A 27,084-nucleotide genomic window follows, 5' to 3' on the forward strand; every position below is an offset into this window, starting at 1 on the left:
CAGATGCGAACATCTAGGTTGGTAGAGAGGAAATGTCATCTCAAAGTTATAAGGTATAGAGTAAGAGCCAAGATAAGAATTCCAAATCAGCCTGACTTGCTAAAGTACACTGCAATCCAAAGTAAGAGTCTCCAAAATAAAGTCAAAATCTCAAAATATGGAAATGGGTTAGGTTTTCCCAGAAAGATTCTAATGGATCTGAATTCTTCTCCTAGCAGGTACTCCACATGGGCCATTGGATGTAAACTGTGTGGCTGAGATTATTATCCCCGTTCGATATGATGAAACTGATTGAGGTTATAAGAGGTGAAGTCATTCACTGCAAAATGCAGGGCCAACCATTAAAACCAGACCAAGTCCCAATTACAGGGACATAGGTACAGCATAGGAAATATAGTCAATGATATTGTAATTGTTATGTACAGTGCCAGCTGGGGACTGGAAATATCAGGGGGGTCACTTTGTAAAATAAATGATTGTCTAACCACCAGGCTGTACAAAATAATATTGAATGTCAACTGCAATTTAAAAAATAGAATTTTTTAAAAATAAGAGTCTTACGGAACATAATGATAATACCGTTATTACAAAAAAAATGTCTTATGATTTTTAAAACCTTATCAGTAGATCAAATTTGAAATTGTCTCATAAATGTCATATTTCTCTTTGACAGTTTGTTTAAATCAGAATCCAAAGGAAGTCTACAATTTCTGACTGGTTAAAAAAAAAAAAATCAGGCCAAGTTCTTTAGATTTCACGTTGAAAATGTAAGAAGCAAGAGCTATGCAGGACATTAAACCCTCTTTCAAGCAAAGCACTAAACCTGAACGTGAGGCACATTCTGGCAGCACTGATTACTCATCAGGCACTGCGTTCAGGGCCCAGAGCACTTTTAGGAACCAATGTAAATGTTTGAATGTTTCTGAAAAACGGTAGGAAAAATAATTTTATGTTTAGGTCAAAAAAACTGTTTCTGTCTATATTATTAATATAATTATCTATATAACAACATGACTGTAAAATATTTTTAAAGTAAATAATGAAATAAAATAATTTTCTTTTTAATGTTATGAAGGAACGACCCACAATTACAAAAGTGCGTCAGCCCTTCAGAGCCTTAAAGTGGGCCTGGATGCTCACTTTGTTATGATCAAACCTTGGCCATTGAATCTGGAGCTAAAATGAGCTGATGAGGATTAGTGAACTGGGGAAGAGTATTGTCAGCTCTGCTCTGATGAACTCCTGCCTGGAATTATCAAGGACAGAGTTGGAAATATGCTCCTGAGTGCATGGGGGCATTTGCCCTTTGGCTATGCCCAGCTGCCAAAGCTAAATTAAAGTCACCTTTAGCTTTATCATTTTCTCCATCTCAAAAGTCACACTTATTACAGGGCCTTGGGACATAATGATGCACTGCAGATTGCAATCAATATCTGATCTCTGGTTAGGCAAGCCTTTTCATGCCTCACCCAAATCCTGCCTAGTTCAGCTACAGTCTTTAATTTTGCATTCTAAGGGTGAAAGTCTACAAATGTTGCTTTTCTGGCACTGTGGTGAGGATTTCCCTGTAAGGAGATCCATTAGGGAGTCTGGGAACCTAATATCCTGAGTGATGAACAGGGCATCTGAATGGCACTGAGGAGCTACAGACTGCAGTCACAATTCAGCCCTACATCTCCATGACCTGGGCAAGTCTCGTCTTCTTTCTGGTCTTAGTTTCCTGTATCTAGAAAAGGAGAGTTATTGGTATCTATAAATTTGAAGGACACTCTGATACCAAACATGTAGAACAGTATGGGTGGTCCTATCAAAAATTCCCCTATAGTAAGATCAGTGTTATAATGAGGATCTATCATGTTTGGTGTTTAAGAAGCCTTCTTCATCTAGTTTGCCCAAAAGCCAGGATATGCCTATTTGGTTCTGCATGGGCAGTATCATTTCTAAGAATCTGCAGAGAGAAAATAAAGGTCAGAAAGGCTAGGTAACACACACACACACACACACACACACACACACACGGCAAATCAGGGGAAAGTAAAGGGGGCTGAGCTGTGACTATATTCCCTGAATGAACTGCCATATTACAAATACCTCAATCCCGGAACTGCACACTCTGATTCTGGGCATGACAGCTGAATGAGAAATCCCATTTCCAATCCAATTATTTGAATGACAAAGGGGCCAACATTAAACTGGGGACAACTGTCTTTACATCACCCTGGGTACCACTTCTAATCACAGACTTGCGGACCACCAGCCTCTTGTGGAACTCATATGGAGTATGCAAATGATCATGGCATTTACAACAGGCAGTGAATGAAAGCGACTTTCTCAGCATCTGTTCTCCAGTAGTCCCAGGAGCAAGGAAATGAAGGAAACTCAGGGGGTTGCGGGAGAAATGTAATCTCCTCCAGTTGCATCCAACAGTTCAATAGCTTCCCCCAAACTCTACAAACTGATCTCTTTCCCCTGCTTCCCTCATCCTGTCAGACCTCTCCCTCTCTATGCTGCTGAAGTTCTCCTAGAATGTCAGTCTCCATCACTTGTGAACTGGGGGCAAGTTCAGTATAGTTTGAATTTGACCCCCAATGCAATTACTCAATGGATAATCCTGGTTGGACCCTGATGTCTCTCCAAGCCCTTTTTGTCCTGTGCAACACGCAGCATAGATTCAAAACACGCACTGGCTAAGGTAAGGGGATCAATCTCACGTTCTGGACCCCGTGGTTATCATGCCAGTTCTGCCCCTCCCTAGTGCTGTGCCATTGGGCAAATCCTTTCACACCTCTGAACCTCAGATTTCCCATCTTTAAAATGGGAAGAAGGTGCTTAAACATTAATGCTGTATTTTGAGGATCAAGTAAAGCAAAGAAATGATTATAAGCAGTGATATGCAATACAAATGCAAGAAGTGAGGACTATTATCAATGAGAATAATTGACCCATTAAGGAGAGTAACAAACTTGATGTCTCTCTCCCCTTTTTTGGCTCAAGAATGGCAAACATCCTCTTCGAGATTTATCTGCTGTGTCATGGGATAAGAGTTTAACCATTCAAACCAGAACAAAAAGCTGTTGTTAACCACCTTCTCTGTACCCACCTACGTGCACAGAGAGAGTGCCATCAAAATACCATGCAGAGATCTAAGATGGCAGAGGAGTAAGTGGAAGCTACACTAACCTCCTCCCAGGAGCAGTATGAAATTAAAAATTAATTGTGGAGAAATCATCTGGAATAACCAACTGAACACTAGCTGGAGAGAAGTCTTATAACCACGGAGAGAAAGAAAGGGCCGCTACATCACAACATGACCGGTAAGGAGTGCAGAGACACAAAAGGGCTGACTGGGCTTTCACGGGTGGCAGCTGAAGGGACTGAGAAACAGCTCAGTAGCCGGGGGTTCCCCCTGAGAAAAGCAGGGTCTAAACCCCCAGCTGGGCTTCCCTGCCTACAGCAACGGAGTGGAAAGTAAAATAGTATCCAGCTGTGAAAAGTGAAAAGCCACAGGGTTTCTTGCTAGCCGGAGAGAAACAGATGGAGAAAAAGAACTCTTAAGCGGATCACGTACAAAAATATTTTGGCCTCCACTTAACCTGGGGTCAAGCAGAGGGAAGGCAGAGAGGATCAGAGACACTTGGGGAGAATTTGGTGCGGTGACTTTGAGGGAAGAACTGGGGGAGCAGCCAACCGGGTCCCAGTGCTGACTCATTCCCAATACCGCAGGCAGACCATTTCCCTCCGAGTGGTGAGTGGCGTCAGCATGAGGGGAAGCAAAAGCCCTGCCTACAGGAATTAAGCTGTCATACTCTCGGTTCTTAAGCCTGATGGCTAATCACAGATTGAATAGATTAACAACTAAAGGAGACAGACAAAGACAGTAGATCCCTGGTAGTCTCCAACAGGCTACCTAGGGCCAGACTGGTACATGATCTGATGCCACCAGGGGCAGATCCAGGAAGTACAGATCAATCTAAGAAGCAGCAACAAACAATAAGAGTCACAAAAATGCGGAGACGGAGAGACAACCCCCCATCGAAAGTAAAGGAAGAATCCCCAGAAAGAGTGCTAAATGAAACAGAAGGAAGCAAACTATCAGATATGGAATTCAAAACATAGATTATGAGGAAGATCAGTGAGCTCACCGAGCTCAAGGAAAACTACAAAGAACTACAAGGAAAGTACAAGGAACTCCAGGAAAACTACAGGGAACTTACTGAGAATTATACTAGCATGAAAAAGGACAGAGAAGCTATCAATAAGAGCCAGGAGGAAATGAAGAATACAATCTCTGAATTGAAGAACACAGCAGAAGAAATTAAAAGCAGGCTAGAGGAAGCAGAAGATCAGATCAGAGAGCTGGAGGACAACGTACACAAAAACTCCCAGAGAGTGCAACAAAATGAAAAAAGACTGAACAAAAATGAAGAGGTTTTAAGACAGCTGCATGACAACATGAAACGTACTAATATCCGTATCATAGGGATTCCAGAAGGAGAAGAAGAGGAGCAAGGAATAGGAAACCTGTTTGAAAAACTAATGACAGAAAACTTCCCTAACATGAGGGGAGAAAGGGTCACGCAAGTCCAGAAGTCACAAAGGGTCACAATGAAGATGAACCCCAACAGGCCCATTTCAAGACACATCATAATTAAAATGGCAACATTCAAAGACAAAGAGAGAATCCTAAAAGCAGCAAGAGAGAAACAGCTAATAATATACAAGGAAGCTCTAATAAGGCTATCATCAGATTTCTCAGCAGAAACACTACAAGCCAGAAGGGAATGGCAAAAAATATTCCAAGCAATGAAAAACAAAGGCCTACAACCAAGAATACTCTACCCAGCAAGGCTCTCCTTCAAAATGGAAGATGAAATAAGGAGTTTCCCAGACAAAAGAAGACTAAAAGAATACATCTCCACCAAACCAGCATTGCAAGAGATGCTAAATGGTCTGCTTTAAGAAGATGAAGAAACAGAGAGAGACAGTGAGGAACACAAGTACAAAGGGGGAAAATGACAATGAATAAGTGCGTATTGGTAATAACCTTAAATGTAAATTAATTAGTTGCTTCAATTAAAAGACATAGGGTTGCTCAATGGATTAGAAAGCATGACCCACATATATGCTGTCTACAAGAGACCCACCTTAGAACAAAAGATCTACACAGACTAAAAGTGAAGGGATGGAAAAGAAGTATTTCAAGCAAATGGACATGAAAAAAAAAAAAAAGCTGGGGTAGCAATAGTTATATCAGACAAAACAGATTTCACAGCAAGAGCCACAAAAAGAGATAAAGAAGGGCATTGCATAATACTTAAGGGAAAAATCCATCAAAAAGATATAACCCTGGTAAACATATATACACCCAACTTAGGAGCACCCAAATATGTAAGGACATTTTTGAAAGACTTCAGGAAGGATACAGACAGCAACACACTCATAGTAGGGGACTTTAACACCCCTTTGTCAACAATGAACAGATCTTTGAAGCAAAGAAACACCAAGAATACTGAGCCATTGAACAACACTTTAAATCAAATGGACTTAGTTGATATATATAGAACTTTTCACCACAAAGAAGCAAAATATACATTCTTTTCAAGTTCACATGGAATATTTTCAAAGATAGACCACATGGTAGGACACAAAATAAGCCTCAAAAATCCAAGAAAATTGAAATTATGTCAAGCATCTTCTCAGATCACAATGGCTTAAAATTGGAAAACAACCTCAAGGAAAAATATCAAAAACATTCAAACTCATGGAGAATGAATAACATGATATATAATCATAAATGGGTTAACAATGACATCAAGGAAGAAATCAAAAAGTTTCTGAAAACGAATGATAAAGAACACACAACAGTCCAAAACTATGGGATACAGCAAAAGCAGTCTTGAGAGGAAAGTTCATAGCAATACAGGCATACCTAAAAAGGATAGAAGAATCTCAAATAAAAAATCTAACCCTATAGCTACAAGAACAAGAACAACAACAAACAAAGCCCAGAGTGAGTAGAAGGAAGGAAATCATCAAGATCAGAGCAGAACTAAATGACATAAAGACTAAGCAATTCAAAAGATCAACAAAAGAAAGAGCTGGTTCCTTGAAAAGATAAACAAAATTGACAAGCCTTTAACCAGCTCATTAAGAAAAAAAAAAGAGAGAGAAAGGGCCCAAATAAATAAAATCAGAAATGAAAGAGGAGAAATCACAAGCGATACCACAGAAATACAAAAGATTGTAAGAAATTATTACGAACAACAGTATGGCAAGAAATTTGACAACCTAGATGAAATGGACAAATTTCTGGAAACATATAATCTTCCAAAATTGAATCAAGAAGAAGCAGAAAGCCTGAACAGACCGATAACAAAGAGTGAAATTGAAGCAGTAATCAAAAAACTCCGGGAAAACAAAAGCCCTTGATGGTGGACCAGATGGCTTCACAGGTGAATTTTACAAAACATTTAGGGAAGAACTAATGCCTACCTTCTCAACCTATTCCAAAAAATCCAAGAAGAGGGAAGACTCCCAAACTTTCTATGAAGCCAGTATTACCCTAATTCCAAAACCAGGTCAAGACACAATAAAGAAAGAAAACTACCAGCCAATATCGCTGATGAACATAGATGCTAAAAACCTCAACAAAATATTGACAAACCGGAATCAGAAACACAGTAGAAAGATGATACACGATGATCAAGTGGGATTCATCCCAGGGATGCAAGGATGGTTTAATATTTGCAAATCAATAAACGTAATAGACCACATAAACAATATGAAAGATAAAAACCACATGATCATATCAATAGATGCAGAAAAAACATGTGATAAAGTACAACACCCATTTATGATGAAAACTCTCAGCAAAATGGGAATAGAGGGAGCATACCTCAACATAATAAAGGCCATATATGAGAAACCGGAAGCCAACATCATACTCAATGGGCAAAAAGAGAGAGCATTCCACCTGAGGTCAGGTACAGGACAAGGATGTCCACTCTCTCCCCTCCTATTCAACATAGTCTTGGAAGTTCTAGCCACAGCAATCAGACAAGAAAGAGAAATAAAAGGCAGTCAAATTGGAAAAGAGGAAGAAAAACTGTCATTATTTGCAGATGACATGAGAGTGTACATAGAAAACCCTATAGACTCCCAAAAAAAAACTGCTTGACCTAATAAGTGAATTCAGCAAAATAGCAGAATACAAAGTCAAATATTCAGAATTTGAAGGCATTTCTGTACACCAACAATAAAGTTTCAGAGATAAAAACTAAAAGAAAAATCCCATTTACCATAGCAACAAGAAAAATAAAGTACCTAGTAATAAACTTAACCAAGGAGGTAAAAGAACTCTACTCAGAAAACAACGTAACACCGAAGAAAGAAATTAGGGAAGATACAAATAAATGGAAGCACATACCATGTTCATGGATGGGAAGAATCAACATCATTAAAATGTCCATACTACCCAAAGCAATTTATAGATTCAATGCAATCCCTATTAAAATACCAATGACATATTTCACAGACCTAGAACAAATACTCCAAAAATTCATATGAAACCAAAAATGACCCTGAATAGCCATAGTAATCATGAGGAAGAAGAACACAGTAGGAGGAATCACAATATCTGATATCAAACTATACTACAAGGGCAGGGTAATCAAAACAGCCTGGTACTGGCATAAGAACAGACATATAGATCAATGGAACAGAATAGAGAGTCCAGAAATAAACCCAGATATATATGGTCAACTAATATTTGACAAGGAGGGAAGGAACATAAAATGGAGTGAAAAAAAACCTCTTCAACAAATGGTGTTGGGAGAACTGGACAAGGACATGCAAAAAAATGAAACTAGACCACCAACTTACACCACATACCAGAATAAACTCAAGATGGATCAAAGACTGAAATGTAAGCCATGACACCATAAAATTTCTAGAGAAAAACATAGGCAGGAAAATTTCAGATATCCCATGTAACAATATTTTCATGGATTCCTCTCCTAAGGCAAGAGAAATAAAGGAAAAATTAACAAATGGGACTACATCACATTAAAGAGTTTCTGCTCAGCAAAAAAAAAAAAAAACAAAACAAAAACAAAAAACATCAGCAAGATGAAAAGGAAACCAACTATATGGGAAGACATATTTGCCAATGATACCTCAGACAAGGGACTGATCTCCAAAATATATAAAGAACTTAAACGACTCATCACCAAGAAGACAGACAACCCAATTAAAAAATGGGCAAATGACCTAAAAAACACTTGTCCAGAGAGGACATACAGAGGGTCCATAGGCATATGAAAGAATGCTCAACATCACTAGCCATCAGACAGATGCAAATAAAAACCACAATGAGATACCACCTCACACCAGTCAGAATGGCTATCATCAACAAATCAACAACGTGTCCTGGCAAAGATGCAGAGAAATGAGAACCCTGGTGCACTGTTGGTGGGAATGCAGACTGGTGCAGGCACTGTGGAAAACAGTTTGGAATTTCCTTAAAAAACCAAAAATGGAATTTCCTTTTGAACCAGCAACTCCATTGCTAGGATTATATCAGAAAAATCCTGAAACACCAATTCAAAAGAACCTGTGCATCCCTATGTTCATAGCAGCACTATTTACAATAGCCAAGTACTGGAAACAACCTAAGTGCCCATCTGTAGATGAGTGGATCAAAAAACTGTGGTACATTTACACAGTGGAGTACTATGTAGCAGAAAGAAAGAAGGAACTTCTACCATTTGCAACAACATGAATGGAACTAGAATTATGCTTAGCGAAATAAGCCAAGCAACGAAAGAAAAATAACTTATGCTATCCCCTATTACAGGAGACTAATGAACAACAAAAACAAATGAGCAAAATTGAACCAGAGGTATGTAAACAAGGAGTAGACTAATAGTGATGAGAGGGGAGGGGAAAGGGAAAGAAGGGGGTAAGAAGGGGAAGGGTCTAGTCAAAGAACATGTATAAATGACCCACAGACATGGACAATGGAGTGGGGACTGACTGTGGGAGAAGGGGTGGGCAGTGTGCGGGGAAGCAAGAGGGAAAAAGAAGTGGGGCAAGTGTAATGGGAAATCAAACCAAAAAAATTTTAGTGGGGGAAAAAAAGAAAATATAAAGAATGGTAATGCAATTTTAGTGAATATTAGAAGGACAAGGATTTTCCTTCACACTGTAAATTTTTCTCCCTATCTGATTCCTCCAGAACTTGGCATTCTGAAGAAGTAATGACATATGGTTCTTTGCATGAAACTAATAAGACCAGTTGTTAATACAGGTTTTTTCTGACCAAGACGTTGACTGGAATGTCATGCCTAAAGGAGACATGCTTGGGCTCTGGTTGTTACCAAAAAGCCCTAAGGAACTAAGATTGACTTTCGTAGGTAATAAAAGCCCACAAGAAAAAAGACCTGGTACCTTGGTTGGCTATGCAGTCCATGGCAATCTTTCCAGGGGAGGAATAAAGGTTGTTTTCCTGTAAGATGGCTAGAAGGGTACTTAAGACACAATGGAAAACCTGAAGGACTTGGAAAAGACAGGTGTTGACAGGCAAGGCTGAATGGCAGTTATGTGGCTCAGCTTCTGTGCCCTTCAGGGCAGACTGAAGGTCACCCTAAATGTTCCTTGGGTAAGTTCCAGCAAAGCAGAACTAAAGATTATAAGAGATCATTTGCTGCTCTTGTTGTGTTTATGCAAATGAACAGGATAAATTAAAAATGGACTTAATGCAGTCCCTTCAATGACAAGGAGGGTAATCTTAAGGAGAAAAATTGTGATTCAAGGAAAATCACAATGCTCAGTGGTAGACTATAAAGTAGTGCAGCTAACTGTCTTTAAATTTTATTTGCATTTAAAGTTTGTTTTCATTTGAAAGTTAAACTAGGACTATGGCATCATCAAAGATGCTTAATTTACAGGCAAGAAGAATGTCAAATGCCTTGCAACTGGATGTCTTTCCAATAAGACAGTCTTACAGATTTAGAGACTTGTTTGTGGGTTATATTGCATAAATTAACATGTCTTTTCTATTTTCAAAGGGCGTAAGCCTATGATCTCATTACCTGAGTGATTGTCTGTACATATAGGCCTCACTTAATCCTGTCTGCATCGCTGCCTCCTGATACTCAACGGTGTGGTTGAACTAAGTGGCTGGGTTGGTGAAGAATGGGGTGGTCTGTGGGCTTCACTTTAAAACTGGTTTCCCTTTTCTATCCTAATGGCTTGGACGGAAAGGGTCCAGAGGTCTGAGAGGGGGAAACCTAAAACATTCCCCTCAGCCCAAATTAAGTACAGTGGGCAAAAGGGTTTTGGACAGGTGAGATGTGCCTGGCACACCTTCCTCCAAAGAAACCTTTTTCCCCCTAATGTGGGACATTGAAAAATTAATACCTGCCTTTTTTCATCTAGTGGTTATGGATTGAATGATGTCTTTTAACCCTGTTGCCAAATCTGTTGCCCCCAGATTACACCAAGGACGCCAGCCTGTTAAACCGAGCACTCCATCGTCCGGGGACAGCCAACTGACCCGGAGTCTGCAAGATCCTTCACCATGTGGGAAGGCCACCCTCCCCTCCACACCCCAATTCTTATTAGGGATTTCTGGACCCAAGGGTAAGTAGGACAACAACCATGTCCATCTTAAAGCAGCTAGAGGAGCACGAGACCTTCGCCCATTGTCCTTTATAAGATTATAAAGGGTCTTAAGTCTGAGAGGGGGGATTGTTATTTTTTATTGTTAAAATAATTAATCTTTTTTTTATTTTTAAGGAATAATATAGGAAAGGGTTAAGCCAGAGAACTTGTATGTACGACCCACAGGCATAGACTGGGGGTGGGAGGGATTTCTAGGGGAGGAGTGGTGTTGGGCAGAGGGGAGCAAAGGGGAAAAATTAGAACTACTGTAACAATATAATCAATAAAATATGCTTAAAAGAAACATGCATAGAATTAGCCTCTGTGCCTTAACTCTGTTGAACCACATGGTTCTTAAAGGCTCTGGGTCCCTGTCTGGAGTATGGGAGCTGGTCAGCAGCCTGCACAGTGTCAGTATGTAGTTGGGATTTGTGAAATTACTGCATGAATATTTAACAGGAACTTCCAGTATTGCCATACAGATTTGGGCAGTTCTCTAATTATAATACAAGTTGAAAAAGAATACAGAAATTTAGATGTTAAACAGTCCAAGAAAGGGGAAAGGCATGATGTTAGGGATTCCAGACCCAATTCTGACCTGGCCACTCTGTCTTGGTGAGAGCCTGTAAAATTGACTTTATTTCTCTGAGCCTTGGTTTCCCTGAAAATCAGGAAGGAGAGATGCAATGACTATATGAACCAAAGAGCAACTCAATGAAGAATGAAATAAAGGGGTCGGAGTTAAGTCAAATAACGGGAGGCAGCAGCTTTTCTCAGCAGGAATAAACCACAGAATGAAAAACAAAAGTGGATGCAAAACCCATAGGCTTTGACTGATTGCTAAACATGAAGCAGGAGAAATCAATGAATGTCTTAATGACTCTTTGACTCCTGAGGTATGTGGGCAGCTGCCCAGCACTCAAGAGATCCTTGGATTATACTCCAATGTTAGGCCCATATTGGTTTTACTTTTTTGTGTATCTATCAAACAATCACTGAGTATGTTAGGCCCTCTGCTAAGCGTACTTACTGGGAAAAAAAGACAAACACCACCAAGAGTAAGTGAGAAAACCCCAATTCCTGCTCTCACAGAGCTTACAATCTAGCTAGAAGACAGCTGATTAAACAGATAATGAGAACAAAGTGTAATGTGGACATCAGGAAAGAGTCCAGGGAGTAAGAGGATATACAAAAGGGGGGTCTGACCTGGTTGGCAATAAGAGAGGGTCTCATATTTGAAATATTATGTCACGTTAGAATGTGAGAATTAATAGAAGATAGCCGGTCAAAGAAGAGTGCAAACTATACCAGAGAAAGGAAAGAGCAAGTATGCAGGAGAGAGATTGTGTACACACAATTCTTGCCCTGGTGGAACTGCTATCTGATGGACAGAGATTTGAGACACAGTCATTCCAACATAGTGTTGCATGAGCTCTGTTAATTAGGCAGAATCCTTGACATCTCTTTCCAAGCCCATGACTCTGTATCCATAGTGGACATGTGAGGGGCACATTAGGCTGACCAGTCAACACGATTTCAAGGCGTGGCTGTTAGATGGTCCCCTGAGTGCTAATGGACAAGTCCCTCTCTTCTCTGGGCCCACGCTCCTCACCTGTCAGATGAGGAGGTTACATTGGATCATCACGTATATGCCTTTTAATCTGAAAAGTCTATGCTCCAGGATGACTTAGCAATTTTTAGGATTTATTCTTTACTTCTAATATAATCACAGCTTTTTTTTTTTTTTTTTCCTCCCACATTATACCCTTTTTTCGTGGCATGGTTGACATTATTTATTTCTCATATCCTCAGGACTTAAATCCTTGAATTATTCTAAATCTTGCACAGGCCTGAGATCACAAATAAATTCTCAATCCCAGGGGGAGGGAGATAAATGGGGGCAGCCATGCCTGTGACCTCCATCAGGGATTTGGCTTCAATGCTCTACCCAAGGAAAATGCTGCACAAAATCAGGCTGCAGGAGGAAGGGAGGCATTAAAAAGAAGAAGAAAAAAAAGACAAAAAGCTGGGCAATCATGAAAAAGATAAAAGCAGCAGCTTCCCTCTGGATGCACCTCAATGACCCCCAGAGATGGAAGGGATATTATTTTGGGTCTTTCCTTTTTATTTTGAGAAAGAAAGGAGCTTTGGCCAAAGTGGGAAAGAGCCAGGCGGAGCAAGCCACTCCTCAGCCTGGGTCTTGTAGCACCAGGTCGGAGTTATGTCCCCGTTAGAATCAGGATGAACTGGAGCCAGTCGTTTCGTTCATTCTGGAACTCGGTTTCCTCAGCTGTAACGGAGAAGCCATCATTTTCTCAGGGAATCACCGCAAAGACCAAACAAAATGCACATGTGGAAATGCACAGTGCAGGCATGTGGCACAGAAAGTTTTAATGAAGACAAGCTGAAACTAAACCAGGTTGGGGGATCTCGGGAAAGCTGGCGGGAAAGGTGCAGGCTTTCAGGTCACTGGTACCAGGTGCCCCAGCTTGCAAGTATGCGTAGGATTTGAATATACAGATATAAAAAGGAGTTCAAAGGGAAAAGGGCTACTTAAAGAGGATCTGTTAACACTCCTGGGGCCGTAACATGGACATGTGGGATAGATAGGTTGAATCTAGGCCCTCAAGACCTTGTACGTCACTGGTCATCAGTCCTTCCTTAAAGCAGCCGTGCCCCATCCATGTTCATGAGCATACTTTTTTCCCTGACCCACTAGGATTGCTTTTTATATAACCTCAGTTTCCCTCTCTACAAAATGGGGGCTGTTCTGTGGTATACTCACTTGCACTTGCTTAAACATGGATAAAAGCCATTAGCAGCATTACAGTTGGCAATGGATCCTGAGGTTACACGTTCTAACTCGCTCACAGTAACTTATGTCTCATCTTACCCACCCGTCTTCTCTAGCCTAGGAACCATGTGACTGAAGACATGACCCATATGTGTCTCCCCTGTAAGCCTCTCTAGTACTTACTACAGGCAGACAGCCAATACACATTTTCCAAAGAGAACATAGATGTGGTCCAGCCTTCTTCAGATAACTTAGAAAATCAAGGACCGGCGAGGCAATGAGTTGCCCAAGGTCCCAACCAATTAATGACTCCCTCCAGGTATCAACACAATGAAGACCCCCTGTTAGAACTCGTCACCAGGGCTTGTTTTGCAGGCCACAGGCCACAGTTTGCTGATGCCCATTTGGTATCACAGGTAGGAGGTTAAAACAAGACACAGGCCAGGTGGGTCATTTCTGTGAGCAGAGAAAAATATGAGCCTTTCAGACTTGCTTATTTCTCTGACAAGTTTCATCAAGTATGGAATAAAAGGTAGGCATGATTTACTTAGTTTTCCCAAACACTGTTGATGAGGTACCTCAAGAAAGACTTTGGAAGAGGATAAACAGCTGGGGGATGGAGAAAAAAATGTGGGTGCAGAACAAGAGGTAGTTATGCCTCAGGGAACAAAGTTCTGGTCACTTCAGAGAAGAAAAGATGCTAGTTGAGGAGGTCCAAGAAAAGCATCTAGACATACAGATGTAGCTGGGCTCACACTGGGGTCACAGGACTATCAGGAACTCTGAGCCCCCCCACCCCCCACACTGCATCACTATAAAAAAAACCTATAAAGAGGCACAATAAGTGAGAAACAGACACCCCTCTGTCCACATCAGTTACAGCATTGCTCCTACACCAGGAAGCACTGCAGAGTATGCTTCAGTAATAAGCCCCCTCTCAGGGGCTTGGGGGAGAATGGAGTACGTTTCACATATGCTGTAAGTTCATCCCAGGCTGGGAGAGGGCTGCTACTCCCCCCAGTCTCTCAATGACCCAGGCAGATGTGGCCGCCACCACCTGAAACGCTGCCAATCTCCAGGGAGAGGGAAAGAGAGAGCTGTGGAAGCCTTCTCCTGACAGGTAAACGCTCTGGCCCACAAGTAGCATATAGCACTTCCCCTTGCAAGTGCAACCACCCGATGAGAAGTAGGCCAGGGAGTGCAACCCCAGCACACAGCCAGAAAGGAGGGAAATAAGAAACATTTGACAAAACACAACTACAGTCTGACCAACAGACCCTCGCAGGAAAGCTCGCCATGTTCCGATGATGTGGGTGCCTGAGTGTCTGAATAGAGCAGAGGACGCAGGCAGCTTGGGCTCATCGGTGGAAAGGCACTGGCTGGGAATCTGTAGGTGTCCCACACAGGGCACTCCCCTTCCTGCTGCGTGCAGGTGATGCTCTCTGGGCTCCATTGCAGCACTTTCTAGGCAGCTGGTTCACCTTGGCAGAACGTGACAAGTTAACATAGCATTCTGTATGCTTGGTGCTTGCAACACATTACAGAACTTAGCCTTCTTGTATAGTTATCCAAGGCCTCTGTTCATTGTCCCTTATAAACTCCTTGAGGGCAGAGGCCTTGTCTTACTCATCTTGCAAAATTCAGTATAATTCTTTACATTCTGACGGTGCTTACAGTATGTTTATTTAAGAAACAAACACATTCCATTTTCCGAAAATGATGACTTTCAGGATTCAGTCTAGCCAACGGTGTGTTTCTATGAATATATACAAACATAATGTTGACTATGTCTGTCATCAGCGGATAAATATTAATGATATTAGTAATAAAAATAACATGGCTGGAGCGCTTGCCAATTTACAGATCCTTTTTAATTCTACTCTCTTCTGATGCTCTCATTAACCCTGTGTGGGAAGCAGAGCAGAGACTGTATTCCTCATTTTAAAGATGAGAGAAATGAGGTCCCAAGTGGTAACGAGACCACCCCAAGGTCACCTAGCTAGTTAAGATAGAGCTGGGATATAATTTTAGGTCTTTTCACACCTTGCCCATGATCATCCCATGAGAATTTTCCTCCTCTCCCTGACTATCCCCATAACACAGGAATACACCCTCATTGTAATATGTACACCCAGTTTTTCCCTGCGTCTTGCAGGTTAGACTCCTCGTGACCTTGGACTTGTTGCCTGAGCTCCCCATACCCACTGCAGCAACCCACTTGCCTTCCTGCTCCAGCAACCCCAATTCTCTGAGAACACCTGCTCTGAACCACAAATAGCATGAACTTCATCTTCTTCAGTGAGTTCTTTAATTAGCAGGGACGTCTGCAGAGCAGAATGGAGGCTCAGTCTTCTGTGGACTTCACTACTTCTGCTTATTGAGTGCTGTTATAGAGCAACAATGATAAACACGAACAAACCACAATAAAAACAAGAAATACTGGAGTGTCAGCTTCTCTCAGTAATTTCCTGTAACAGCGCTTTGGACGAAGTAACATCGTCTCACAGATGGGGAGCATGAGGTTCCCAGGTAACGTGATGGGAAAGGAAGCATAGGGACTGGTTCGGGGCACGAGCCACGAGTCAGCCAGATCTGGGTACAGTGTTGGCTCTGCCACTTATGAGCTCTGAAACCTGCTGCTGCTCCCAACACCTCGAGGGCTCAAAGTCACTCTCTGTAAGGCAGGCACATGTCCCCCACCCTCGATGGGTTGTCGTCAGGATACATGAGAGAATGCATATGAAGCTCTCGCACAGGGACCTGCTCATGATAAGCACTGAGCACATGAATTACTTCCCTCCTTACATCTGCCTACCCTCCAGATGGGAAGCTCCTAAAGGCCGAGGTCCTCTCTGCTTGCGGACAGCTGATTCCCCGGAGTCTAACACCATGCCTTAGCCACAGTCAATGCTTTAGAAGCTCTTGTAATTTTTCTGAGACTTGACTGAGTTCGCATAGATATCTAAGTTGTGTATAAAATCACTGAGGCTCCTCTGGGACATAGAGAACTTGGCTAGCTTTTACCCAATATTACTTTGGGGTTCAGTTAGAATCACATAAACCTAGAGAAAAGAGGGGCTGCAAGCTAGCCCCCATCCACCTGCAAGGTTCATCTCTGCAATGCCCTGTCTTATTTCCACACGATGAGTGTTGAACAATATTCCCCTACACAGTGTGTAGTTATGTGCTCTTTCAGCAAACCATTTCCACTTGGAATGCTTCAGTTTCTCACTTGTAAAATAGAACAGCAACCCCAGGTCTCACCCAGATCACAAGAAAAGTGAGGGTGGATCAAAAATTACTTCCCTGTAGCTCACCGTTGGGACTGGGCATGGTTTCAGCAGCAACTAAGAGTCAGGGACTCACAAAAATAGTCTCATATTCATGTAGTTATTCTTCATTGACCTTGGAAAAGTACAACAGTTGGTAAGAACAGCCATGAGAGACGGAGAATTCGTATCAAACAGGGGTTCTGGGAAACACAGCAGAAGCCTGCATTTGTGTGCACACAGACACACACACACATTCAGTTTTGAATCTCACACTCAATGCAAACTAAAGACAGATCCACTGAAACAAAAAACAAGTCCTAGGAGCTTTTTTATAAAAACCTACTAAAGGTAGCTAATATACTAAACATTGACCTCTTTTCCTGTGTTCAGAGAACACTGCCATGGTGGGGAAAACTGCCAAAAACAAATTGTTATACATGGTTTCCTTAAAGAGCCAGTACCCCATTCTCATGGACTTAGAAGAAACTAACGCAATGTGTTCGGCGAGGCCAAGCATACCACCCTATTTTCCATCTTCTTTCTTAATTTTTCCAATGTATAAAGGTGTGTAACATACAGTTTTCAGATTTTCCCTGGGTTAAGGACAAAAGCAGGTGGGAGATAGTGCCCTAACCCTACATTGAAAGATAATGGTAAACAGTTCTCTTTGGTCGATACTAATCTATAGAACTACTTCGGTTTCCCAGAGACCAGCATAATGATTGGCATGGGCTGTTTAAGAGTTCTGATCTGAACAACTTACACGTAAAAATAACACATTTTTAAACACTGGTTTAGAGCTATAAAATCCCATTACCACAAAGCCACAGTTGGCCAAGTCTCCTAGGATCACTATGCATTTAGCACAGTAGGAAGAGTAATCATTTGCAGGCTTCAGAAATGCCCCGAACCTCAAATGCAAGCAGATGTCAGCAAAGAACAGTCCTGCCTGAACTTAGGTCACCTAAAATGGGGCACATCTATATAAATCATCATTTACTTAGAGGCAGCTAAAGTGCTGTTAATGAAGACAGAAAATCTTACAACCAACACAAGATAATACTTGCCAACAGAGGTACAGTCCAGCCGAGATTAATACCTTCTCTAAGTGTTCTTCCCTGCCTTGGCTCTTTGTTAAAACTGGAACAGTGCTATTCAAATGTAAAGTTCTTCTTGTTGGTAATAATATCATTTTTTCTAGGCTTGGAATCTCTTAGAAAATGAGTCTCTATGTAACGTGATTATAATGATTCATTATATTTGTGTAAGGTTTCATAGCTTAGAAAGCACTTTCCCATCCACTATTAAAATTATCATTATTAATAATAATAGCTATCATTTATTGTACTCTTCTTAGGGGCCAGGCACTGTTCGGTGAACAGTAAACACAATATCTGTAATATTTACAATAACTCTACAGGGAGGTTTAACACCGGTTCTGCTCAGGGGGAAACCGAGGCTCTTAGAGATCAAATAACCTGTCTTAGACAACACAGCTCTTCAGCGGTGGATATGGGACTAAAGCTTCTCCCTGCCTGACCCCAAAATCCAAGCCATTCTCACTCTATCACATTCCATGTGACCTTAAAATTACCTCTTTGCTATGTATTGTCTGTCATCCTTTTAGACTAAACACTCCTTGAAGACAAGAAATGTATCCTGTTCAGAGTCATAATACCACTACCTAGCACAATACCTGGAACACTATAGGCACTACTAGGTGAATATTTTGGTAAAAGAACAAGTGAAGCAATAAATAAGTGAGCGAGTAAATTTTTACATCTATTCTGAAGCAAGGAGATTATCTGGTAATTAAGAAACAGAGATGCAGAGACTAAGAAGTGGAGCGACAGCTGTTAAGGGCTACTGGCTGGACTCCACCCTAAGCCCTAGGACTCTGGGTCTGGTGGGCCTCTCATAGGCCCAGGCTGTCTCCTTATTGGAAGCAAAGCACAAGCATGTACCTCTGCTGGGTCACTGTGTGTCAGGTGACATGCAGAGGGCAAGAGCTTCAGGCCAGCCCTGAGCCCAGGTGTCTGGCCCAGCTCCCCCCATATCCCGTCCCCGCTACAGCCCAAGGTGGAGGCCGTGAATGTGATTGTAAATGTGAAGGCTTCAGCCTGTGGATGGATGAGGTTGGGGAGAGTAGTGGATGGAGAGTTGACAATTCAGGCAGCCAAATTGAATTTGAGGGAATTTGGTTCAGTGCTTTCCATTAACAGCACTCTAAGAAAAAATATAATTCCGAGGACTAAGTAAGGCAAGGAAGAAATAACCAAAAACGAAACAACTTTTCATTGACCACAGTCAATGCAAAGCAAATCGATCACAGTGTTTCTCCCGGGGCCCAGCCTCTGAGTTGCAGACCAGGCGTCAGAGCGGCCGTGAGAGAGAGAGAGAGAAGCATCAGTGAGAAACGACAGACCCACTAAAGGGTCTCTACATTCCGGGCCACATTCTATCATCCAAAGAAACCTTTACCATTTACAAAGCACTTCACCTACAATCCGTCATTGCATTCCCACAAGAACGCTGGAAGCAGGTATTATTAGAATTCCTCTTTTATAAATGAGAAACTGCGTGGGAGTAATTAAGTAACGTGGTCAATACATGACAACTAGTAAGTGGCTGGCATTTGAACCTAAGTCCCTTTAATCCCCTAGATTGAACTCTTAAATTCTACACCATCACATGGCCCCAGCCAAGGGGGAGCCAAGACTAAATCCGGCAGATGCTCCGCACACAAAATTGGAAGTTATCTCTTCCAATCCAAGCTCATCCCAACCCAGGGACTAAAAGGGCCTATGTATTTTTAACATGAGAATATCACTCCCTGCCTCACCTCCCTCATCAAAGCAAAACTTGAACAAAAATAGCAACACTTTACGTGTAAAAGTGTCCTCTCACCTGCCAACAGTGAGTGGGGGGGGGGGGGGGCACTGTTTGCGAGGAAGCCTGATTGAAAGGTAGCCAAGCACAGTGGTTAGAGAGGTAAACTCAGGAGCCAGCTGATGTGAATTTGAATTCAGCAACACATATAACCTCCTTGAGCCCCAATTTTGTCATCCGTAAAGTCAGTGTCTCACCTCCAAGGCTCGTTGTGAGGATTGACGGCATTGTAACCTGAAACACTGAGACAGTGTCTGGGAGACGAAAAACACTTCATGAAGTTTTGTCGCTATCGTTGCTAGACATCAATACATGGGTGGATTATAGGGAGCTACATCGGGGGGGCCCTTGCAAAGTCATCTAGTCTAATTTCCTTATCCTTCAAAGGAGAAAACTGAAGCTGAGAGAAAAGAAGCCCCACTTCCACTTCAGTGCACCAAAACACTCAGGATGCCAATGATGGGTCCCCTGTGCCCAGATGAGGTCTTTGGTGCATTTGCTCATCTTCCTCAAAGTCTCGTATTTCCATAGGACTGTTCATCTGAAAAGAGCTTACCTCCTTTTATGGAGACATGAGTGGTGTGGCCTAGGCTGAGCAGAGTTTTCAGGGAATTCTGAATACTATTTGGCAAAGCAGATACTGATATTTGTTGAGCATCCTCAATCTAGAAGCTGCAAAAGCCAGACTGTAGTCCCCAGGGCCATCATGGGTATATTAACATGCAGCCAATGCAATGACTCAAAGGCTGATTATGTCGTTGGTGGATTAGATGTGTGCCTGGCTTCTACTCTCTCAATCAGATGTCCCTTGGTTGTTTCATGACTCATAGACTCTTCCCTCAAGAGGGTGAGAAGGGAATAAGAGAGCCTCTGAGTCTCTGATCAAACACTTACCAAGGCTTCCACTGCAATTGCCAGCAGAGACCCCATTCATGGGGACATTTGAGAGTTCAAGGTTATTTCCATAGTGACTCAGGATCCCGAATATGAAGTATTCAAATCTTAGTGCTGCCACTTATTAGCTAGTGTGCATTTAGACAACTCACTTCATCTCACTGAGCCTCACTCTTTTCACCTGTAAAGTGGGAAGGAAAATAGTTATCTACTTTTAAAGGTTGTAACAGTTAAATGAGATGATAAATGCAAAACATACAGCACAATGCCTGACACACAGAAGTTACGGAATATATTTCACCCGTTACTAAAAGTGATTGAAAGGAATATGATCTGGCTAATATGTTCTCCACATCCTAAGGTTTTACATCTCACAACTTCTTTCTGCCACCTCCCCACTGAAGCTGGCTGCATGGAGGAATGCTTCGCAAATTCATCAAGCAGGTTCTTGCTCGCAAGCACGTTGGAAGAAAGAAGCCTAAAGCAAAAACTTGGACTTGGAGCCAAGTCTCGATTCCCATGGTTCTAACACTTCTAAGTTACGGCATTATGTCTGGTATCTCACTCAATCTCTTTCAGACTCAGTCTCCTCATTTCTACATTAAGAATGACAGCATCCGCTGACCTGCCACCTGAAAGAGAGTGTGGGAAAACGTGGTATCCACATTTTTTGTTCCTGTCATTAGCATCGTTATTATTATTATCATAGCAAAGAAGTATATTTGTAATTACTGAGTGCTAAGTACAAGCCACAGAATTAAACATTTACCTAGTTTTATGTCCAAACTAAAAAGTGACTGTTAATCATTCCGTTTCACAGATGCAGAAATTATGGCTTATAAAGAAACTTGTTAAAATCACACTTCTGTCACTTTCTCTGATGCCCATGTGCACAGACTCCATAAGTCTAGCTTTCATTCTCTTAGCCGATAATGGGATCCTTCACATTTTATGTTTTGTCGCTTGAGCACATGTTTATCTATGTGAGGTGCTCAAACCAAGGACAGGTATCGTCATTTCTGCATCCCTGGGATCTCACATGGTGACTTGCATTTAAGGAACATCAGTAAATTATTGGCCTTTGCACTGAAAAACTTTTGGATCAAACTAAGAGACACAGACCAGTGAAAACACGCTGTTGCAGGGTTAGAAGCATCTGTTCAGAAAGGCCCACTGTGAAGGAAAACGTGATTCCAGAGATGCTGAGATTATCAAGAGTTCTTGGAAAGAATTCAAGTAAAAAGTCAGGAAGCAAACTGGAACATACTGTGAGGGAGAAAGGAAATTAACAGTGCCTCTAAAGCGGCAAAACTACAGACCCCATCTTTGATAATCTTTCTTTTACCACACCAAAAAAAAAAAAAAAAAAAAGGAAAAGGAAAGAAAAGAGAAGAAATGTGGACAACTGGGAAGTAATGAAGACCTCACAGAAACAGCCAGGACAGAAAACACTATGGGGATGCTAGGCATTTGGGGGAAAGTATGAATCAGCAGGTTGGACGGCGGAGAAGAGCTAATACTGCTACTGACGCACTTAGCATTATTTCTAAAAAGTCATGGAGGAAAGGCAGCAGAACATACTTAATTTTTTTTTTATCAGTACAGAAGTCTTTTATTATTTTTTCACACTTATCATGCCATGAATTCATAGGGAATAGGTCCCAGCAGCTCAGGCTCCTTTCCATTAGTTCTCACACAGTGTGCTTCTCTGGGTGGAGCAGGCTGACGCTTCAGTTGAACCCAGGGACCTTTCTCTTTGGCTTCCTTCTTTTTCTGATCATTTTCCTTCACACGTTTCAGGAAGCTATCTCGACTCTTTGAGTGTTTAATATGCTCAATACGTACATTAATTCTCTTGGCAAGAATATTGCCCTTAACTTGCTTGTTTACAACTATGCCCACTGCATGCTGGGTGACATTGTATACTCTTCCAGTTTTGCCATGGTAACATTTGTGGGGCATTCCTTTCTGAACAGTGCCCATTCCCTTAATGTCTACAATATCACCTTTCTTGTAGCTTCGCATGTATGTAGCCAAAGGAACAACTCCATGTTTTCTAAAAGGCCTAGAGAACATATAGCGGGTACCTCTCCTCTTTCCCTTTGTGTTAGTCATTTTGGCGAATTACTGAAAGATCCATACTTAAATTTTTTAAAACATCAAATGTCACATTGATCTTTTAGACAGAAAGAAAAAATACAAGAAGTTGGATCTTTCAGAACTGTCAGAGAAGGGGCAAATACTGCCCGCTGGGACCTGACAGGCATTTTTCGATAGAACACCCCAGTCCGTTAGCTCTTTGCAAGGCAGGTCTGGGTTCTTCTCTGTTTCCAGACCAGGAAGCCAGGTCTCAGTATGAGGAAGGAACTTGTCTACAGGCAGCTGCAAATCATTGCCTGAATGGGGGTTCAATCCCAGTCTCTGCCTCATTCTGGCAGGGCCCAAATCTTACCGTTTTTACTGCTCTTCTACAACAAGGATTAACAAATTAAACACAATCCAGGAAAACAAAGGAATTATAAGGCTGCATATAAAGCCAGGGTTATGTTTAAAAAGGCATTGATCACAGCCCGCAAACATGATAGCTTTTTGATGGAATTACAGACAGTGGATGAAAAGCTCACAGATGACTTAATCTGGCCCACGGTAACTCAAAGCCGCTTCTTGTACAACTAATTCAAATGGACTGGGAGAGGCTGCATGATTGCAAGTCTCAAAATTAGCTAAAGGGCAATAAACACAGAATAATGGTGCAAATGACTCAAACACAAGGGCAGGTACCAGGTCTGATGGAGCGCAAAGCTCCTCACAATGTCATTTTATGAATTCTCCAGCTCATCGGTAGTAGTAAGTATATGGGAGGACTGAGCTAAGGTACTGAGCAAAAGAAAACCTTCTTCAAGGAAGCTTCATTTTAAGCCCTGGGTTTCATAGGAAAAGTAAGGCCCAGACAAGAGCTAGTCTCCTTTCTCACCATTACCAGTGACAGAAGAGGAGCTGCGGGCATTGTCTCAGGAGCAATCAGTCTACATGGAAGCCTGAGTATATGGGTGAATCCAATACCCTCATCCCAGACTTGGAAACCTGGGATAAAACCTACAAACTTTTGGTGTACAGGGTGATGCTCCAACCAACTAAGCCGCCCACTCAAGGCCCAGAGGCCTCCACTTAAACTCCTAGTTGCTGCCACTAACTTACTAAGAATATTTGGTCATCTGTCTCCCCTGGCTGGGTCCCTATTTTCTGAGCTATAGAGTAAGTTGAACTTGCAATGTCATTTAGAACTTTCCAAATTGTGTTTTGAGAACAGAATCATTACTTCAAACACAGCTTTAGGCAGAATTAGAATAGGCATAGCAAATGAGAGTGAGTATGAACTGGGCACATATGGCCAGAAACCTGACACACGATGTCCCTGCCCACCTTTAAGAGCATCTCCTCTGAGAACCCCAGGGAGTCGGGGTGCACAGGGAGGAAACCACAGGCTCCGTGATGCTGAGGTCCTGCCTAAGGGCCTTCTGTGAGACCACAGCAGAGAAGAGCGTGGGAACTTCATGAGCTCAGTTGGTTAGACCATCTCTCCTGACTTCAGCTCCCAAAGCTGGCTTCTGGTCACCATGGCAACTGAGCATGGGTGTTGCTCTTTCACCCTCATGCAGAAAAACCAAGGTAGGGAGAGCACATGAGAGGCAAGCCTTCAAGACACAGGAGGCAACCAATAGCAATCCTGTCCACTATCACTTCATCCCCACGTATGGACAGCGTCTCTACTGATGGGCTATCCCTGGGCTGGGCTGGAAATACACACAGTTATCATTATGTGTGTGTTACCACAAACTCTGTGGCTTAAACCAAAAGAAACTTAGTCTCTCGCATGTCTGCAGGCCAGAAAAAAGGGGTCAGGAGACCCACACTCCCCCTGGAGGGTCAATGCAGAATCTGTTCCTTGCCTCTCCCAGCATTTGGAGGTTACTGGTATGTGACGTGGCCACTCCAAACTCTGCCTCTGTGATCATGCTGCCTCCTTCCCTGCTGTCTAAAGTCAAACCTCCTTCTGCCTCCCTCTTTGCTTGAGCTTTCTTTTAGGGCCCGCCTGGATAATACAGGATAATCTCCCCACCTCAAAATCATTTAACTCAATTACATCTGCAAAGACCTTTCTTCCATATAAGGGAATGCTCACATGTTCCAAGGATTAGGATGTGGATATCTTGAGGGAGGAGAAGCATTATTCAGCCTACCACACTGTTGTTCCTATTCACGGTCTCAGTGCAGACTTTAAGGACGCAGACAGGCACACCTGACAATTCACCCATGGAAGGTTTTATTTTTCTTTTTTTGGGGGGTGGGGGTGTGGTTCAAATCATCAAATTTACTGCAAAATTTGGAAAAATTAAGTATTTTATTAAGAACCCCCACAAACATGGGAGCAAGGGAGAGGAGGGGAGAGGAGGGGAGAAGGGGCCCAGGAAAAAGCAGTCCACGGAGATGCTGGATCCACGCCGGTGTCGATTCCGTGTGGAGAACGCTGTGGCAGCTCAAACGTCCACCGTCCACCAGACCGGGTACTGTCGTCGGCAAAAGTGGGTGCACTTCTGCCACCGTCTCACCCGCAGCTGTGTCAGCCTCTAGTGCTGTAGTCCGTCCACAGATTTAAACACTATGTTGGTACAACTCTTGTCCTTTTGTGACGCCCCCTGGGGGTGGACAGCACACAGCACACACATCTCAAGAGGAACCGAAAGGCTCTGCGGGCTGCGCCCCGTGCAGCCTGGACAGGATTGTCCTCCGTGGGTCCTTCTGGGGCTCCTTTGGTGGAAGGGAAAATACTCTCTCAGAGCCACAAGGGAACTGACTTAGGTAGAGAGAAGTCCCCATCCCTTATCCCTGACTGGGCCATACTCATGCAAATGAGGACTCCAGATCCTTGTGGTTTGATTGTTGGTCATAATGGAGCTACTCTGACTGATCAATAAAGAAGCTGATGGGGAAACAGCTGTGTAGGTCTGAACAGATGGGGGAAGTGTCGGTCCTAGTGGTTTAAACAGGACTCCGGGCACTCCTTTATAAAGCCCAGCTCAGAGGGCAGAGACACACGGGCGCAGACAGTGCAGGGCCAGCTTTTCCCAGAAGCGCACTTTGCGTGAAAGGGCCCTGTGTAGAATGGCTGCTAGCTCATGTTTTTGTTCACTTGTTTTTGCTGTAGTTCTTTTAACTTGAACCCAGTTAACCCACCTTCTCTAAGCATCGTCTTTCTCAGGCTCCACAAAGGTCATGTCAGACTGCCACTTAAAAGCACAGGAAGCACAAGGAAGTTATCTGTTCCCTATCAGACTCATTTTTATATGTAAAATGGGAATGGTCTGACCTGTTGATTTTGCACTGTTAATACAAAATCCCACATGAAAGACTTTGAAATCTCTCAGGTCTACAACACGAAATGCATTCAACTGAGGCAAAACGTAGCCAACATCACCACCTATTTGATGATGAGAGAATAGGGTTTTCTCTCTCCACCTAATCTTTTTCTTCCTACCACTACCCAGTTATTTAACAGATATTTACAAAGTACCTAATGTGTGGCAGACACTGCATCAGGTGCTGAGAATACAGCGGAAACTAGTCAGCTGAGATACTCTGTGAGGCAGGGAGGGGGTACACACTCAATGAATGTGTACATAAATAAATGAGCAAACTCAAGGGTGAGCAGGACTGAGACCATAATGATGATCACAGAAGAACACTCCAAGGAGAGAGCATGAGGGTCGCAATCTGAATGGTCACACACAGTCTCTGGTGCAGAAGAAAAACAGTGGCAAGGGTATTCCAGAAACAGACAACAGAAACAACAGCAAGTTCCTAAGGACAGAATGATCATGGCATGTTCAGGGCACAGAAATAAGGCCCCTACAGAAGTGGTATAATGACTGAAGAGGAGGGTAATACAAGGCAAGACGGGCACGCAGGACGTGTAGGCAGAGTCTGGGAGACTGTGCTGAGGAACTTAGATTTTATTCTGCATTCAGCGGAAAGCCATGGGACAGTTTTAAGGAGGAAAGTGCCTTCATCTGACCTGCATGATCAGGATCTTTGATAAGATCAGGTAAAGGGGAAGAGTCATCGTTTACATTATAATGTTGATTTTTTTCCAAGAGTGACAGGAGATGTTTAACTTTAGAAAGGTTTTCCACAGCGGAGACTCACAGGCTTCTCAAACTCAACCTGTGTCAAATTGAGATTCTCTCCAACAGTCTTCCTTCCTTCAGAAAGTCACTATACGCTTCCAGTTTCCAGAACAGAAACCATGAAGCCATCCTTGACTCATCTGATTCATCAGCAAAGCCTGAGCCCATTTCTCACCTTCTCCATGCCACTCCCGCGGCCCAGGTCCTACGCATCCTCTTACGCATCCCCTGCCCGGACCACTGCTCTGGCCTCGTCCCCGTCTCCCTGCTTCCTGCCCTGTCTCTCTTAGGTCTGTTTGCAGCACAGCTGCCAGAGGGAGCCTGTTCACATAAAAGTCAGGGGACATTATTTCTCCATCCAAACCCTCCATTGTTCTTACTTCAGAGT

The 27,084-nt window shown here is 42.6% G+C and overlaps 1 protein-coding gene and 1 pseudogene across 3 annotated transcripts in view; both read right to left on the reverse strand.

Moving 5' to 3' along the window:
* Window positions 1-27,084, reverse strand: part of ASTN2 (astrotactin 2) — an 839,367-nt gene that overhangs the window by 767,020 nt on the left and 45,263 nt on the right. The gene's annotated exons all lie outside the window — the stretch shown is intronic.
* On the reverse strand, window positions 22,129-22,642 carry LOC150013610 (large ribosomal subunit protein eL21 pseudogene; annotated as a pseudogene).

The sequence above is a fragment of the Furipterus horrens genome, unplaced genomic scaffold (assembly GCF_987537825.1).
Source record: "Furipterus horrens unplaced genomic scaffold, mFurHor1.1.pri manual_scaffold_4, whole genome shotgun sequence".
Classification (NCBI taxonomy): domain Eukaryota; kingdom Metazoa; phylum Chordata; class Mammalia; order Chiroptera; family Furipteridae; genus Furipterus; species Furipterus horrens.